Consider the following 13725-nt stretch of genomic DNA (forward strand, 5'->3'; position numbering starts at 1 on the left):
GGCGAGCAAGAGAATATTTTTTAACAAGTTTTAGTATTATTTAGAATTCCCAGGTGGCTCAATGGAAAAGAACCTGCCTGCCAATGCAGGAGATGCAAGGCACTCAGTCCCTGGGTGGGGAGCATCCCCTGGAGCAGGAAGCGGCAGCCCACTCCGATATCCTCGCTGGGAAAATCCCGTGGACAGACGAGCCTGCTGGGCTGCAGTCCATGGGGCTGCAAAGAGCAGGACACGACTAAACATACACGTGCAGAGTTTAAAATTGCACATAAATTATTTTAGCGAAATCATGCTTAAAACATTAAGTGTCCACATGGGCTGTCTCAATGACTCCACGACTTAGTATCCAAATGACTCTCAGTAAAGCTGCTCCTTCCTTGGTGTTACTGTTTTAGATGATATTGAATCTAGTAATATCTGCCCCTGATTCTTTCTGGGGATTTCATTCCCTGGGTCTCCATTTCTTCATGTGTAAAGTGATGTAATTACTGTGTGCACGCACATGGGTGCGTTGCGTGTTGTGCATGTGCGTGTGCGTGCGTGTTGTGCATGTGCACGTGTGTGCGTGTGTGTGTGTGCACGCATGTGTGCACGTGTGTGCGTGTATGTGGGTGTGCGTGTTATGCGTGTGTGTGCACGTGTGCGTGTGTGGGTGGGTGTGCGTGTTATGCGTATGCGTGTTATGTGTGTGCGTGTGTGTGCGTGTGTGTGCGTGTGTGCGTGTGTGTGCACGTGGGTGTGCCTGTGGGTGGGTGTGCGTGTTATGTGTGTGCGTGTGCGCGTGTGTGCGTGTGTCTGTGTGTCTGTGTGATCTCTCGTGCCTGTTCCAGTCCTGTTCTGCTGTGAATTATGAATAGAACCTATTACGCAGCATGTGCACGCTGCCAGGTTGTTGCCCAACGTGAGGAACTTGGCTGCTTCTAAAGTCCTGACTTTGATCTGGGCCGTGGAGCCGAGAGATTGAGAAACGTCTCAGCCACTGGTACGAGACCACGAAGGGTGACTGTGAGAAGGGGGGTTACCAAAACCACGAAGGACACTGCGAGTTTGACCTCTGTGATGTTGCTGAGCTTCACTGGCGGCTCAGACTGTAAAATTGTCTGCTTGCAATGCTGGAGACCCGGGTTCAATCCCTGGATCGGGAAGATCCCCTGGAGAAGGAAAAGGCAACCCACTCCAGTACTCTTGCCTGGAGAATCCCATGGATGGAGGAACCTCGTAGGCTACAGCCCATGGGGTCACAGAGAGTTGGACACGACTGAGCGACTTCGCTTTTGCTTTTGGCGTACTTGAATGCCTATTGTAAAGTGAAAGTCCGGTACAAGCGCAGGCTGTGTGTCTGGTATCGTTTGGAAAGGTGTCGATGCACTCCAGTGCGAGAAGCTCACTGGGAGTGAAGATGTTTGAATTCCAGGGCCGACTTTGCTAGTAATCCTCTGGGCAAGTTAGACAAGCTCTCATGTCTTTTATCTCAGGTTCGACTTGGGTAAAATGAAGATTGACTTGGATTCTTCAGTTAGCAGTTAAAGAAATCAGATTTGGCAAAACTAGGGTAGCTCACAGAACGGAGACAAAGGGAGGACAGGTGCCAAAGATATTGCGGCGTTCTGGGCAGGGCTGATCTTCAGCTGATGGAACAAGAGACCCAGGCAGAGCCCAACAGGAAGGGGAGCTAACAACCACCCAGGAACCTAGCGGCGCTCAGGGCCCGACAGGGTGTCTCAACCTGTCCGGGCTACTGTGATGAAACTCCATAGTCTGAGTAGCGCACAAAGGACAGAAACGTATTTCTCACTGTTTTGGATCTCCAGTTTCCAGCACGGAAGAGGGAAGGCTCGCCTGAGGTTCTGGTGAGAAGGGTTAGGGATCTCTCCAGGCAAGACCCTCAATCCTATTCACGATTCATGATAAACCCTCGTGAGGGAAGCAACCCCCCAGGCCCCACCTCCAAAAATGATCACCACTGGGAGGATTTCAACATATGGCTTTTAGGGAGACACACCGCTTCAGCTGCGGGGTCAAAGGGGACGCTGGGGCACTGACCCCAGAGCGGGTGGTGGAGAGAATATTCAGGGCTGTGTGCTCCGTCGATCAGTCCCATCTGTCTCTCTGCGACCCCGTGGACTGCAGCCCGCCAGGCTCCTCTGTCCGTGGGATTTCCCAGGGAAGAACACTGGAGTGGGCTGCCATTCCCTCCTCGAGGGGACCTTCCCGATGAGGGATCAAACCCAGGTCTCTAATGCCTCCTGCCCTGCGTGCGTGCATGCATGCTAAGTCGCTTCAGTCGTGTCCGACCCTGTGCGACCCCACAGACGGCAGCTCACCAGGCTCCTCTATCCCCGGGATTCTCTAGGCAAGAATACTCGAGTGGGTTGCCATTTCCTTCTCCACATCCAATATGGGGGAGGGGGCAAATTGTCCCCACCTGCTCTGCAGGTGATTCTGTACCACCGAGCTGCCTAGAAAGTCTCACGGTTGTAGTGTGGACAGGAAAGTATTTCAGCGTTTTAACAGCCAGCACAGCCGTACTGATGTGTTTCTGCTGATGTCTAGATATAAGGAGCTATTTATTGTACTAAAGGTCAGTTTTCATTCCAATCCCAAAGAAAGGCAATGCCAAAGAATGCTCAAACTACTGCACAATTGCACTCATCTCACATGCTAGTAAAGTAATGCTCAAAATTCTCCAAGCCAGGCTTCAGCAATACGTGAACCATGAACTTCCAGATGTTCAAGCTGGTTTTAGAAAAGGCAGAGGAACCAGAGATCAAATTGCCAACATCCACTGGATCATGGAAAAAGCAAGAGAGTTCCAGAAAAATATCTATTTCTGCTTTATTGACTCTGCCAAAGCCTTTGACTGTGTGGATCACAATAAACTGTGGAAAATTCTGAAAGAGATGGGAATACCAGACCACCTGACCTGCTTCTTGAGAAACCTGTATGCAGGTCAGGAAGCAACAGTTAGAACTGGACATGGAACAACAGACTGGTTCCAAATAGGAAAAGGAGTACATCAAGGCTGTATATTGTCACCCTGCTTATTTAACTTCTATGCAGAGTACATCATGAGAAATGCTCGGCTGGAAGAAGCACTAGCTGGAATCAAGATTGCCGGGAGAAATATCAATCACCTCAGATATGTAGATGACACCACCCTTATGGCAGAAAGTGAAGAGGAACTCAAAAGCCTCTTGATGAAAGTGAAAGTGGAGAGTGAAAAAGTTGGCTTATAGCTCAACATTCAGAAAACGAAGATCATGGCATCTGGTCCCATCACTTCATGGGAAATAGATGGGGAAACAATGGAAACAGTGTCTGACTTTATTTTTTTGGGCTCCAAAATTACTGCAGATGGTGACTGCAGCCATGAAACTAAAAGACACTTACTCCTTGGAAAGAAAGTTATGACCAACCTAGATAGCATATTCAAAAACAGAGACATTACTTTGCCAACAAAGGTCCATCCAGTCAAGGCTATGGTTTCTCCATTGGTCATGTATGGATGTGAGAGTTGGACTGTGATGAAAGCTGAGTGCCAAAGAATTGATGCTTTTGAACTATGGTACTGGGGAAGACTCTTGAGAGTCCCTTGGACTGCAAGGAGATCCAACCAGTCCACCCTAAAGGAGATCAGTCCTGGGTGTTCATTGGAAGGACTGATGCTAAAGTTGAAACTCCAGTACTTTGGCCACCTCATGCGAAGAGTTGACTCATTGGAAAAGACCCTGATACTGGGAGGGATTAGGGTCAGGAGGAGAAGGGGACGACCGAGGATGAGATGGCTGGATGGCATCACTGACTCAATGGACATGAGTCTGAGTGAACTCTGGGAGCTGGTGATGGACAGGGAGGCCTGGCGTGCTCCAGTTCATGGGGTTGCAAAGAATCGGACACGACTGAGCAACTGAACTGAACTGAAGGTCTCATTGCTAGAATGCATCGAGATAAAAATTTAGCACTTTTGATTTATTTATTTTCTAACGGAAGGCTATCTGCTCTACCGAACTGTGTTGGTTTCTGCCAAACGTCACCGTGAGTCAGCCACAGGCACACTGTGTACCCTCCCTCTTGAGCCCCCCTCCCCCTCCCCTTAGCACTCCTCTCTCTCCTCCTCGTCCTGTTGCTTTGTACTCAGGTCTGAGGGGGAGAGCAGGTGGTTGGCCTGGTTTTCGGCTCTCGCCCACCTCGGCTGGAGGAGAACAGAGCCCTGAATGACAGCCCCCCACCGCTGTGTCCAGCGGTGTGTCTGTGTCCTAAAAGACATCAGAGTTCTGCTCCTCCATGGTGAGATGCGAAGTGTTTACCAGCCGGTGCTGCAGGGACATGAGGAAGCGTGGCAGCCCACTCCCACGGCCTTGTGTGGACTCCCATGGACAGAGGAGCCTGGAGGGCCACAGTCCACGGGGTTGCAAAGACTTGGACACGACTGAGCAACTAAGCGCAGCACAGCACACTGCAGGGACGTCCATCAGCAAGAAGGTCCGTCAGCCCTTGGCCAGGAGGCGGGGTGCCCAAGGTTCTCTGCAGTGCTCTTGCAAGACCAGGACAAATGCTCAGAGTCCCAGGGGAGGGATATCAGCACGGAGGGTGGGGTGCGGGGTGGGGGGCCATGGTTATTGTTTATAGCGTGTTATCGATATTATCAGTTTGTACTTGCTACTGGCTGAGTAGGATCCTTCTGTAACCAAAATAAGGGGGAATGGATGGGCTGGGGGGAGAAAATCATAGGTGAGCATTACAGAGGGGCTGGAGTAGAACTGCCGGGAGTGAATGGTTTGCGAGTGTAGGAGGAGATGCGAGGCGGTCGTTTTGGTCTTCACCATGACTCGGCGATGGGAGGATGCTCCTGGAATCTGGTGCTGGAGTTAGGAGTAATAAATGTTCTGCAACCTCTGGGGCAGTCATGCTGACCCATCCAAAATGTCAAAGTGCCTCTATTGAGAAACACCACAGGACTCACCCATAGGGGCTGCTGATGAGAGGAGCCCCGAGTGCCCTGGACAGGAGGGAGACAGGGCGAGTTTGAGTGAGACAGCCGCCACTTGTCATTTAGGGAACTGGGTCCATACACGCGTCAGTCATTTAATCTGCATGACCACTGCCTGAGAGGTAATTAGTGGCTCCCTTCTCATACACAAGGAGTTAGGCTCAGAGAGGCAAAATAGCTTCACCAAAGTGAAACAAGCAAGGGGAAGAGTCTCTTCAGTTTAGGTGAGTTCAGAGTCTTCCTGCAGGAGGGTTTCAGGGGACAGGGGAGAAAGGGGTAACAGGGTGTGCGTGGAGTCCTTTCAGGGAAAGTCACAGTCGAGACACCAGCCCAGGATGAGATTCTAAGAAGAGTTTAGAATCAATGACTGTGGAAGGTGGAATTTTCGGATGTCTTTAAAAAGGTCTCAGCTATTCACGTATTCTTTCAGAGGCATTTTTGTCTTCTTCTTTAGATTGAGAGAGGAGACCACTGGTGGGGTCTTCTGGGATATTTCTCTGATTGAGTTTTCAGTATTCTTCCAGGTTCTGAGAAAAGACCTCAAGATAAATGCTGAATAAACGCTCTCTTGAAAGGGCTGGAAATTCACACACGACTGCAATTAAGTGGAAAACTGATTAAAATCAGCCATTCTGATTCAAGAGTAACTGAAGTTTATGTAGTTACATTGAAGGTGAAATAAATGCAAATCAAAAGGTTAAAAGATGAAAGAAAGACGAGTTTGAATTTTTAAAAATAGCCTGATACATCATTGCAAAACAAAGTACCTTATCATATAAGATTTTTATGAAACTATTCTGCTCCTCTGCGTGGATTTTTGCACATATATTTTGCCTTTTAAATCATCAGAGAATTCCTCATCTCCTATAATTTTGAAATTATCTATAATTCCATCAGAAGCACTTTTCCTCCCCCTTTGTCTCAGACTTTATGCCAACACCGCGCTACCTCCCCCAAGGGAATCGCAGGAAAGGGAAACTCACACCGACAACCTGTATCTTGGTAAGAATGAAGGACCCAGAGCAGACGTTGTTAGTGAAAAAGGGGGACGGAGTATGGAAGCTGCAGGCACTGCTCGGGGCAGGGCCGGGGAGAAACGAAGTCCTGACTCGGGTGGAGTAAGTGCGCGGTTGCAGCACTTCCGGGTCCCGCGCGTTCGTCCGTCTGTCTTTCCAGCCCCGCTCTGTCGCGACCCCCGGCGTAGGCAGCAGGTGGCGCCCGCACCCCCGCCGCGGAGCGGACGGGACCCAGGGTTCAGACCAGACCCCGTCTCGATAAAAACGTGCGCTGCGAACCGGGTTTAGCCAGGGAGCCAAGCGGTCCGTCGGCCGGGCCCCGATGGGTTCGCAGAAGGACCGACAGACGCGGGGCGGCCGTGCGGGCTGGGGCCCCTTTGCGCTCCGACCGCAGGGCCGGCGGGGACGGCGGGGGGCGCCGAGGGGGTGCGGATGCGGCCGACTTGGGGTGCGGGGTGCGGATACGGCAGAGTCGGGGGGCGCCGAGGGGGTGCGGATGCGGCCGACTCGGGGGGCGGGGGGCGCCGAGGGGGTGCGGATGCGGGAGAGTCGCGGCGCGCGCGGCGCGGGGCGCGGGAAGGCTGGGAAAGCCGCAGGCCCTCCTGGAAGTGAGGTGCGCGGCCTCAGCCCCTTCCCTGTCTCGGGGGCGGGCTCCGGGCATTTCACAGCACCGCCCCCTTGCTGCCTTCGCCGTCACCTGCCTTTCCAGTTTTCCGAGGCGAGAGCGTGCTTTTCTCACCGAAGGGGCGCCTTGATGGATTCCCGGTGTGTAACTCCCTCCCGACGTGCGCGCGCACCAGCCGCGGGAGGGCGGGGGGCTCCTGGTTCGGTTAAAGAGTGGCTGATGCTGACGCCTTTCCCGGGGACCCGGCCACGGCCCGGGGGTTGGGGTCTGGGGGCGGAGACCCGGAGCCTCCAGTGCTTCACGGCCGGCCAGGGCCTCGGGGCGGCCCGGACCAGGACCGCCGCGGGGTTCGGGGGACTCGGCCCCAGCCTCGGCGCAGACTTCCTCACTCGGGATCTCGGTCTGGGGGCCCGCGCCCGGGGGCCCCGCCGACGCCCGTCCCTTCAAACGCACCGAAGCGCCTGGGAGCGCTCCTGGGCGGTGCGCCGGCTCCCGCCCGAGCGTCGCTGCCCTGCTTCTGGGAGAGGGAGACGGGGTCCCCTCTTTTGTGTTTTGGGGCCATGCCGCAGAGCGCGGGCGATCTCAGTTCCCGGGCCAGGGCTGGAACCCGCGCCCCTGGCAGGAGAAGCCTGGAGTCTTAGCACCGGGCGGCCGAGCAGTCCCAGCCGAAGGTCCCCCGGGCGCCCGGACGGGGCTCCTAGGGGCTGCGGAGGCCGGCACGCGGCACCTGCACACGGGCGCTGACCTGGCGAGGCCGCCCGCCGGCCTCGGTGCGCGGGGACGGCCCGAGCGGCTCTTCCCTGGCCCCAGGCTCGCGGCCGCGGCGCTGGGCGGCCCCCGGGCGTGTCCGGGGCGGCGGGAGGAGGGGGGAGTCGTCGGGGACTGGGGGCGCTGCCCGCGGCCCAGCCTGCCTCCCCCCCGCCCCCGCCGCCGCCTCCCGCTTCATAAGCGGCCGCCAGCGCGCCTCCCTCCGCTCTTATCTGATCCCGGGCGCCCCGCAGGAGGGAGCGCCGGAGAGGAGGCGGCTCGGGGCGGGCAGGCGGGGGTGGAGCGGGGGCAGGCCAATTAAAGGGGCGCCGGGCGCGCAGCGCGCGGGAGAGCGGACTCGCGGCGGAACTGGGACGGGCCCCGGGCACCGAGAGCCACGCGGCCTGGGCTGGAGTCTCGCGGGCGCAGGTCAGTGCCAACCTCTGCTTCCCTCTCTAGTCGGCCTTGAGAGTCTGTTCCGAGGGAGGGAAAGCGCAGGCGGCGAGCCCCCCTGCGGACGCGGGGCGCCTCCGGGAACCTGCTCTTCGCGCGCCCGCGCTGCCCGCGGCGCCGAGGGAGCGGAGGCGCGCCCGCCGCGTCCCGCACGCTCGCCCGGCAGCGAGGTCTGAGCGCTGAGCGGCACACGCCGGTGCTGCTCTCCCGAGCCTCCGCCCCGGGGCTGGCGGCGGCGAGCGATCTGCGGGAAGGAGCGGGTTTGGCTTCCAGACGGTAGATGCCAGCATTTCCAAGCAGAAAGGGCCTCCCAAAGGCTACCGTTATGGTGAGAAAGGGGCTTAGGACTTTGGAGGACTGTGTTACAAACAGAAAGCACGCTGATGGCTCAGCGGGTAGAAAATCCGCCTGCAATGCAGGAGACACGGTCTCGATCCCTGGGTCGGGAAGATCCCCTGGAGAAGGGAATGGCAACCCACTCCAGTATTCTTGCCGGGGAAACCCCATGGACGGAGGAGCCTGGCGGGGCTACAGTCCATGGGGTCGCAAAGAGTCGGACACGACTGACGGCTAAGCACTCAGCAGTCAAGGGTCAGCTGGGAGAACCGTCGATGGAGATCACGGGCTGCAAAACTCACCCAGACACCCGCGGGTGATTAGCGCTGGGCACCAGGTGCTAGCCGAGAAGAGGAGCAAGCCCGCAGGGCCGCAGGCTGTTGGCAGCAGCAGCGGCTCGTCCACGTCTGTGCGCCCGGAAACGCGGCTGCTTCGCGCGTTTGGCTTCGGTGTCTGGACCCAGGAGGTCGCGGCCTTAAGGTGCACCGCCAGTCTGCGGCGCTGGAGGGCCTTCTCCTCCCGGGCTTCCCAACCCCTCGCCCCCTTTCACCCTACGGAGCTGCTGGCTGCCTCAGGCCCTCTAGTGCGCGCGGCTGGGGGGAGGCGAACCTCCGCGCCAGCTGGGATTTGGCGGGCCACGCGCAACGGCAGCTAAAGAGCCCGCCTGCGTTGCGGGAGACCCTGGTTCCATTCCTGGGTGGGGAAGATGCCCTGGAGAAGGGATAGGCTCCCCGCCCCAGTATTCTTGGGCTTCCCTGGTGGCTCAGCTGGTAAAGAATCTGCCCGAAATGCGGGAGACCTGGGTTCGATCCCTGGGTCGGGAAGATGCCCTGGCGGAGGGAACAGCTACCCACTCCAGTATTCCTGCCTGGAGATCCCATGGACAGAGGAGCTGGCGGGCTACAGTCCACGGGGTCGCACGGGGTTGACTGAGCGACTAAGCACACAGCAGAGGCAAGACAGGGTTAGCGCCCCGCGGGAGGGGCGGCGTTGTGCCCTGGGGCGGCCTCGGTCCTAACAAGGGTCTGAGCGCTGCCTGCCGTAATTGCAGCCACGGGCACTCTCGTCTAGGAGCTGGGGGCTTGCGTCCTGTTCGGGAAGCGCCCTGTGGCGCGGAGCTCGGGGACCGGAGTAGCCCGCTCTGCTGTCCCCAGGGCGGGTGTTCACGGGGGGCTGTCGTGCCGCTCTCGGGGACCTGGACCCCAACCCTCCGCTGACCCCGGAACGCCGTGTGCAGCCTCACTCAGAGCCTCTTTTCCTCTGCGAGTTTTGGATTCCCTTCTGGAAATTTTGGAGTGTCAGCTGTCTGCAGCAGCAGAAGGGGGTGGGGGAGGGTAAAACCCTAAAAATATGCGGATGTTTGGTGGCCCTGTGGGGAGCAGAATTGGGAAAGAGTTTTCCTGAAACTCTCCCCCTAAAGGCTCCAGAGCTCCTCAGCTACAGAGGGTCAGCGGCCCTTCCTGGCTGTCTGGTGTGGTAAGGAGGCCCCAGCACCTAGCACAGAGGCGAAGCTGGATGCTGGGAGGGGAGTGATGCTGCGTTTCTGACAAGGTGGTCTGCTCTGCCCGCAGCTATCACTGGCAAGTGTGGTCTGAGTGAGTGAGTCAGTGAATGCATGGATAACACTTGCACTTTGGGTTGTTTCATGAGAGCAACTTGCAAGGATTTCCTTTGAACCTGGTCCCAAGGGTGTGGTTTCTGTAAGACAGACTTCAGGGAAGCATGTTTTAAAAAAGCAACTGTATCGAGTTATGAATTCATATACCACGCGTGTGCAATTCAGTGGTTTTCGTGTATTCATGGAGCTGTGCCACTGTCTCCACAGTCAATTTTAGAACATTGTATCACTCCCCCCCAAAAAATTCTGTACCTATCAGCAGTATAATTCTCATTTTTCCCCAACCAAGCCATACCCGCCCCCCCCCCACCCTTGGCAACTGCTCATCGACTTTCTGCTGACGTTTCATATAAGCGGAAGTGTGCAATGTGTGTGGGCCTTCGTGACTGGCGTCGTTCACCTCGTGAGGTGTTTTCCAGGCTTACCCATTATGCACAGGACGCTCTATCCTAAGCACTGGGTGTCCCTCCCTCTGCCTGGGGGCCCTGAGCCAGGTGAGACCTGGACCTCCACTGCATCCCTGACCTCCTGGGGGTCCCTTTGAAAGGATAGAAGCCTCCCTGGTGGGGCCTCTCAGTGACTCCCTGGGAAGGACTCCGTGGAGCCCGTCAGAATTCCTGGAGCAGTTCTGGGCAGGTCCCAAACTTAGGATGGATGGGAGGAGTCCTTTGGCGTAGATCCTGCTGCTAACGGTCCAGCTGTGGATTTCAGAGAGCTCTTGGGGCCTCCTTCCACGCAAATCTTGGGTTTGGGAGTCCACCAGGGCTGGCTTTAAAGGATGGAGTGAGCAAATGGGTCTGATTGGAAGGGCACTGGAGCCAGCTTCCGCCCAGCAAGAAAAGTCTCCTTGGGGTACACGCCCTTTGACTCTAAAATCCTTCCTCGAGTCACCTAGTAAAACACAGCTTTTGCCTGTTTTAAGCTGGGGGTCTGCAGTTCGTGACTCAGTGAGCCACATATTTGCTGTCATTTTAATCCAAGCTCAACCAAATGACTGCTGTTTGCCCAGCCTGTGGAGTGTAGCCCAAGGTTCCTTTCAGGGATGAGGGCCTTCCTGTATGCTGCAGGCTGAGGTGGTGGTGTTTGAGCACCGCTGAGCTAACATTATCCGGGATTATGAGATGTGTAGACAGCAAATGGTAAAGGGCCGGGGGAGGGGCGGGGGCCGGGGGGCGGGGAGAGGAGGGAAACTGAGGGCCAGGCCAGGAATTAGCTGCCTCTTGAGCAGCTTTGCTCCGCGGGCGAAGGCTGTCAGGGAGGTCTCCCCTTGCGTCTCCTCTCCTGTAACTGAAAAAACCCGCAGTGCAGAGCTCTGCTACTCTTCTCTGTAGAGGGAGCCTTGTGAAGAGCGGGCCTCATCCTGGTCTCCTGGGGCCGTGGGTGTGTGTGCGGTGGAGACTGGCGTGTATTTTGAGTCCCTGCCTGGGTCCCTGCCCTGTTCTCTCTCAGAAACACATGCAAGTCTCCCAATTCCTCGTGGACGTAAATGTTGTCCTTCTTTTAAAGATAAGATCACTGAGATATAAACTGCCAGCCCGGGGTCCCAGAGCCGGCAAGTGGCAGAATCGGGATTGAAGAAACGTCTGCGTGAGAGGTGGGCCCTGCCCGCTGGGGGGCGGCGGGGGCGGAGCCGGGGCGGCGGGGGCGGGCAGAGGGCGTGGCCTCCGGGCCCCGCCCGCCCCCGCGCCGGCTCTGGGCTTCGCGGGTTTCCCCTCCAGGAAGCAGGGTGGCGGCGGAGCGCCTGCAGGGTCGCCTCCAGGCCTGCCCTGACCCCGTGCAGACTGCGCGGCAGCGCTGGGTTCTCTGCTCTCCTGCTTCTGTCTCCTTCTCGTCACCTTTCCCCCCTTCTTCCTGCTTTCCCTCTTCTCTCTCTGTTCCCTGTTTTTTGAGGGGATTCTGACGAGGAAGGCTGCAGGAAATTCTGACGACTTTTAAAGTCAGGGCTTAGAGTCTAGACTCTGCGTTTCTTCACGGTGAATTTTTTATTTAATTTTCATCTTATACTTCAAGGTCATTTTTTGAAATCAGTGCTCTTGATGGATTTTTCTGCCAGTGGGCCTTTGTGGGAACTCAAGGCAAGGGTCCCTGACTTCTAATTTTAGGGAGCTGTGTTCGGTTCTCCCTCTCCCCGCCCCCAACACCACACACACACAGAGGTAAGCTGAGTTATGAAAACTGATCCAGAGAGAGGCTAGGCTTTGCTGAGCTCATCCATGTCACAAGTCGTGTCTGTAGCTAGGAGTACTTGGCCGGGCCGGGGCGGGGTGGGGGGGGCGGGGTGTGGGGCGGTCTTCTATTCAATGAAGATTTACTCCTGGATGGCTTTCTATCTGCTTTTGCAAAGGGGAACATGCTGAACTGATATTAAAAAGCCGTATTCTATTGAGGTTTAGAATGGAAAATAAAGATTGCTGCTGTAGAAACCCAGGAGCAGCATCTGGCCAGACTTGGAAGGTCAGGGAAGCCTTCCTAAGGGTGAGATGCTGTCCCGGGTGTGCAGCTAGCCTCTGTGATGCTTGCAGATACAGACTTCAGGTAAAAGTGATTCGCATTTCTTTGACCACGAAGCTCTGTCAGTCCTTAAACAACAACAACAACAAAAGCCAAGTACTGGAACATTCCTGAATCAAGGAGCTGTCGCTGCAGTTCGCCGTGCTTTGGGGACGGCTCTTCCATCACGCAGGATTCGCAGCAGCCCAGGTTGAGGCTGAGCAGCTACACTTCTGAGGGTGACTTGCAGTCAGGTCCCTTGCACTGGGGCTTCTCTGCTGGCTCACTGCTTGCAGCACAGGGACACAGGAGGCGAGGGGTCGCTCCCTGGGCCAGGAAGGTCCCTTCAGTAGGAAACGGTAACCCACTCCAGGATTCTCACTGGGAAGACCCCACGGACAGAGGAGCCTGGCGGAGTCCGTGGGGTCGCCGAGTATCGGACACATCTGTCGCAACTGAGTTCGTGCACACACATACACACACGCCCACACACACCCAAACCCCCACACACACCCACATAGACACACCACACCCCCCCACACACACACCCACATATACACACCACACCCCCCCACACCCACACACACACACATATACACACCACATATACACACACACCCACACACACACCCACACACCCACACCCCCCCACACACACACATATACCCACCACACCCACACCCACACCCACACACACACACCCACACACACACATATACACACCACACCCACACCCACACACCCACATATACATACCACACCCCCCCACACACCCCCACACACACACATATACACACCACACATACACACACACACCCACACACCCACACACCCACACCCCCCCACACACACACATATACCCACCACACCCACACCCACATACACACACCCACACACACACACATATACACACCACACCCACACACACACACCCACATATACATACCACACCCCCCCACACACCCACACACACACACATATACACACCACACATACACACACACACCCACACACCCACACACACACATATACACACCACACATACACACACACCCACACACACACACACACCCACATATACATACCACACCCCCACACACACCCACACACACACACATATACACACCACACATACACACCCACACACACCCACACACACCCCCACACACACCCCACATATACCCACACACCCCCATACACACCCACACCCCCACATACACCCACACACACCCACACCCCCCACACACACCCCACACACACACCCGTACCCCCACACATACCCCCACACACACCCCCCCCACACACACACCCCCACACCCATACCCACACACCCCCACACACACCCCCCACACACCCCCACACCCCCCACACACACCCACACACCCTACACACACACCCCCCCCACACACACACCCACACACCCACACACACCCCCACACACACCCCCCCC

The 13725-nt window shown here is 56.5% G+C and overlaps 1 protein-coding gene across 8 annotated transcripts in view; it reads left to right on the forward strand.

The window, feature by feature from the left end:
* The first annotated feature begins 6695 nt into the window (after window positions 1-6695).
* COL14A1 (collagen type XIV alpha 1 chain) overlaps window positions 6696-13725 on the forward strand; it is a 225195-nt gene continuing 218165 nt past the window's right edge. For 5 of the 8 annotated variants that reach the window (XR_011259104.1, XR_011259103.1, XM_069600767.1 and 2 more), the window contains exon 1: window positions 6805-7807. The gene's annotated coding sequence lies outside the window, so the exon portion shown is untranslated. Of the gene's footprint in view, window positions 6772-6804; window positions 7808-7950; window positions 8160-13725 lie in introns of those variants that run through there. The other 3 variants (XM_069600762.1, XM_069600766.1, XM_069600763.1) reach the window with 2 other exon arrangements.

The sequence above is a fragment of the Ovis canadensis genome, chromosome 9 (genome assembly GCF_042477335.2).
Source record: "Ovis canadensis isolate MfBH-ARS-UI-01 breed Bighorn chromosome 9, ARS-UI_OviCan_v2, whole genome shotgun sequence".
Classification (NCBI taxonomy): domain Eukaryota; kingdom Metazoa; phylum Chordata; class Mammalia; order Artiodactyla; family Bovidae; genus Ovis; species Ovis canadensis.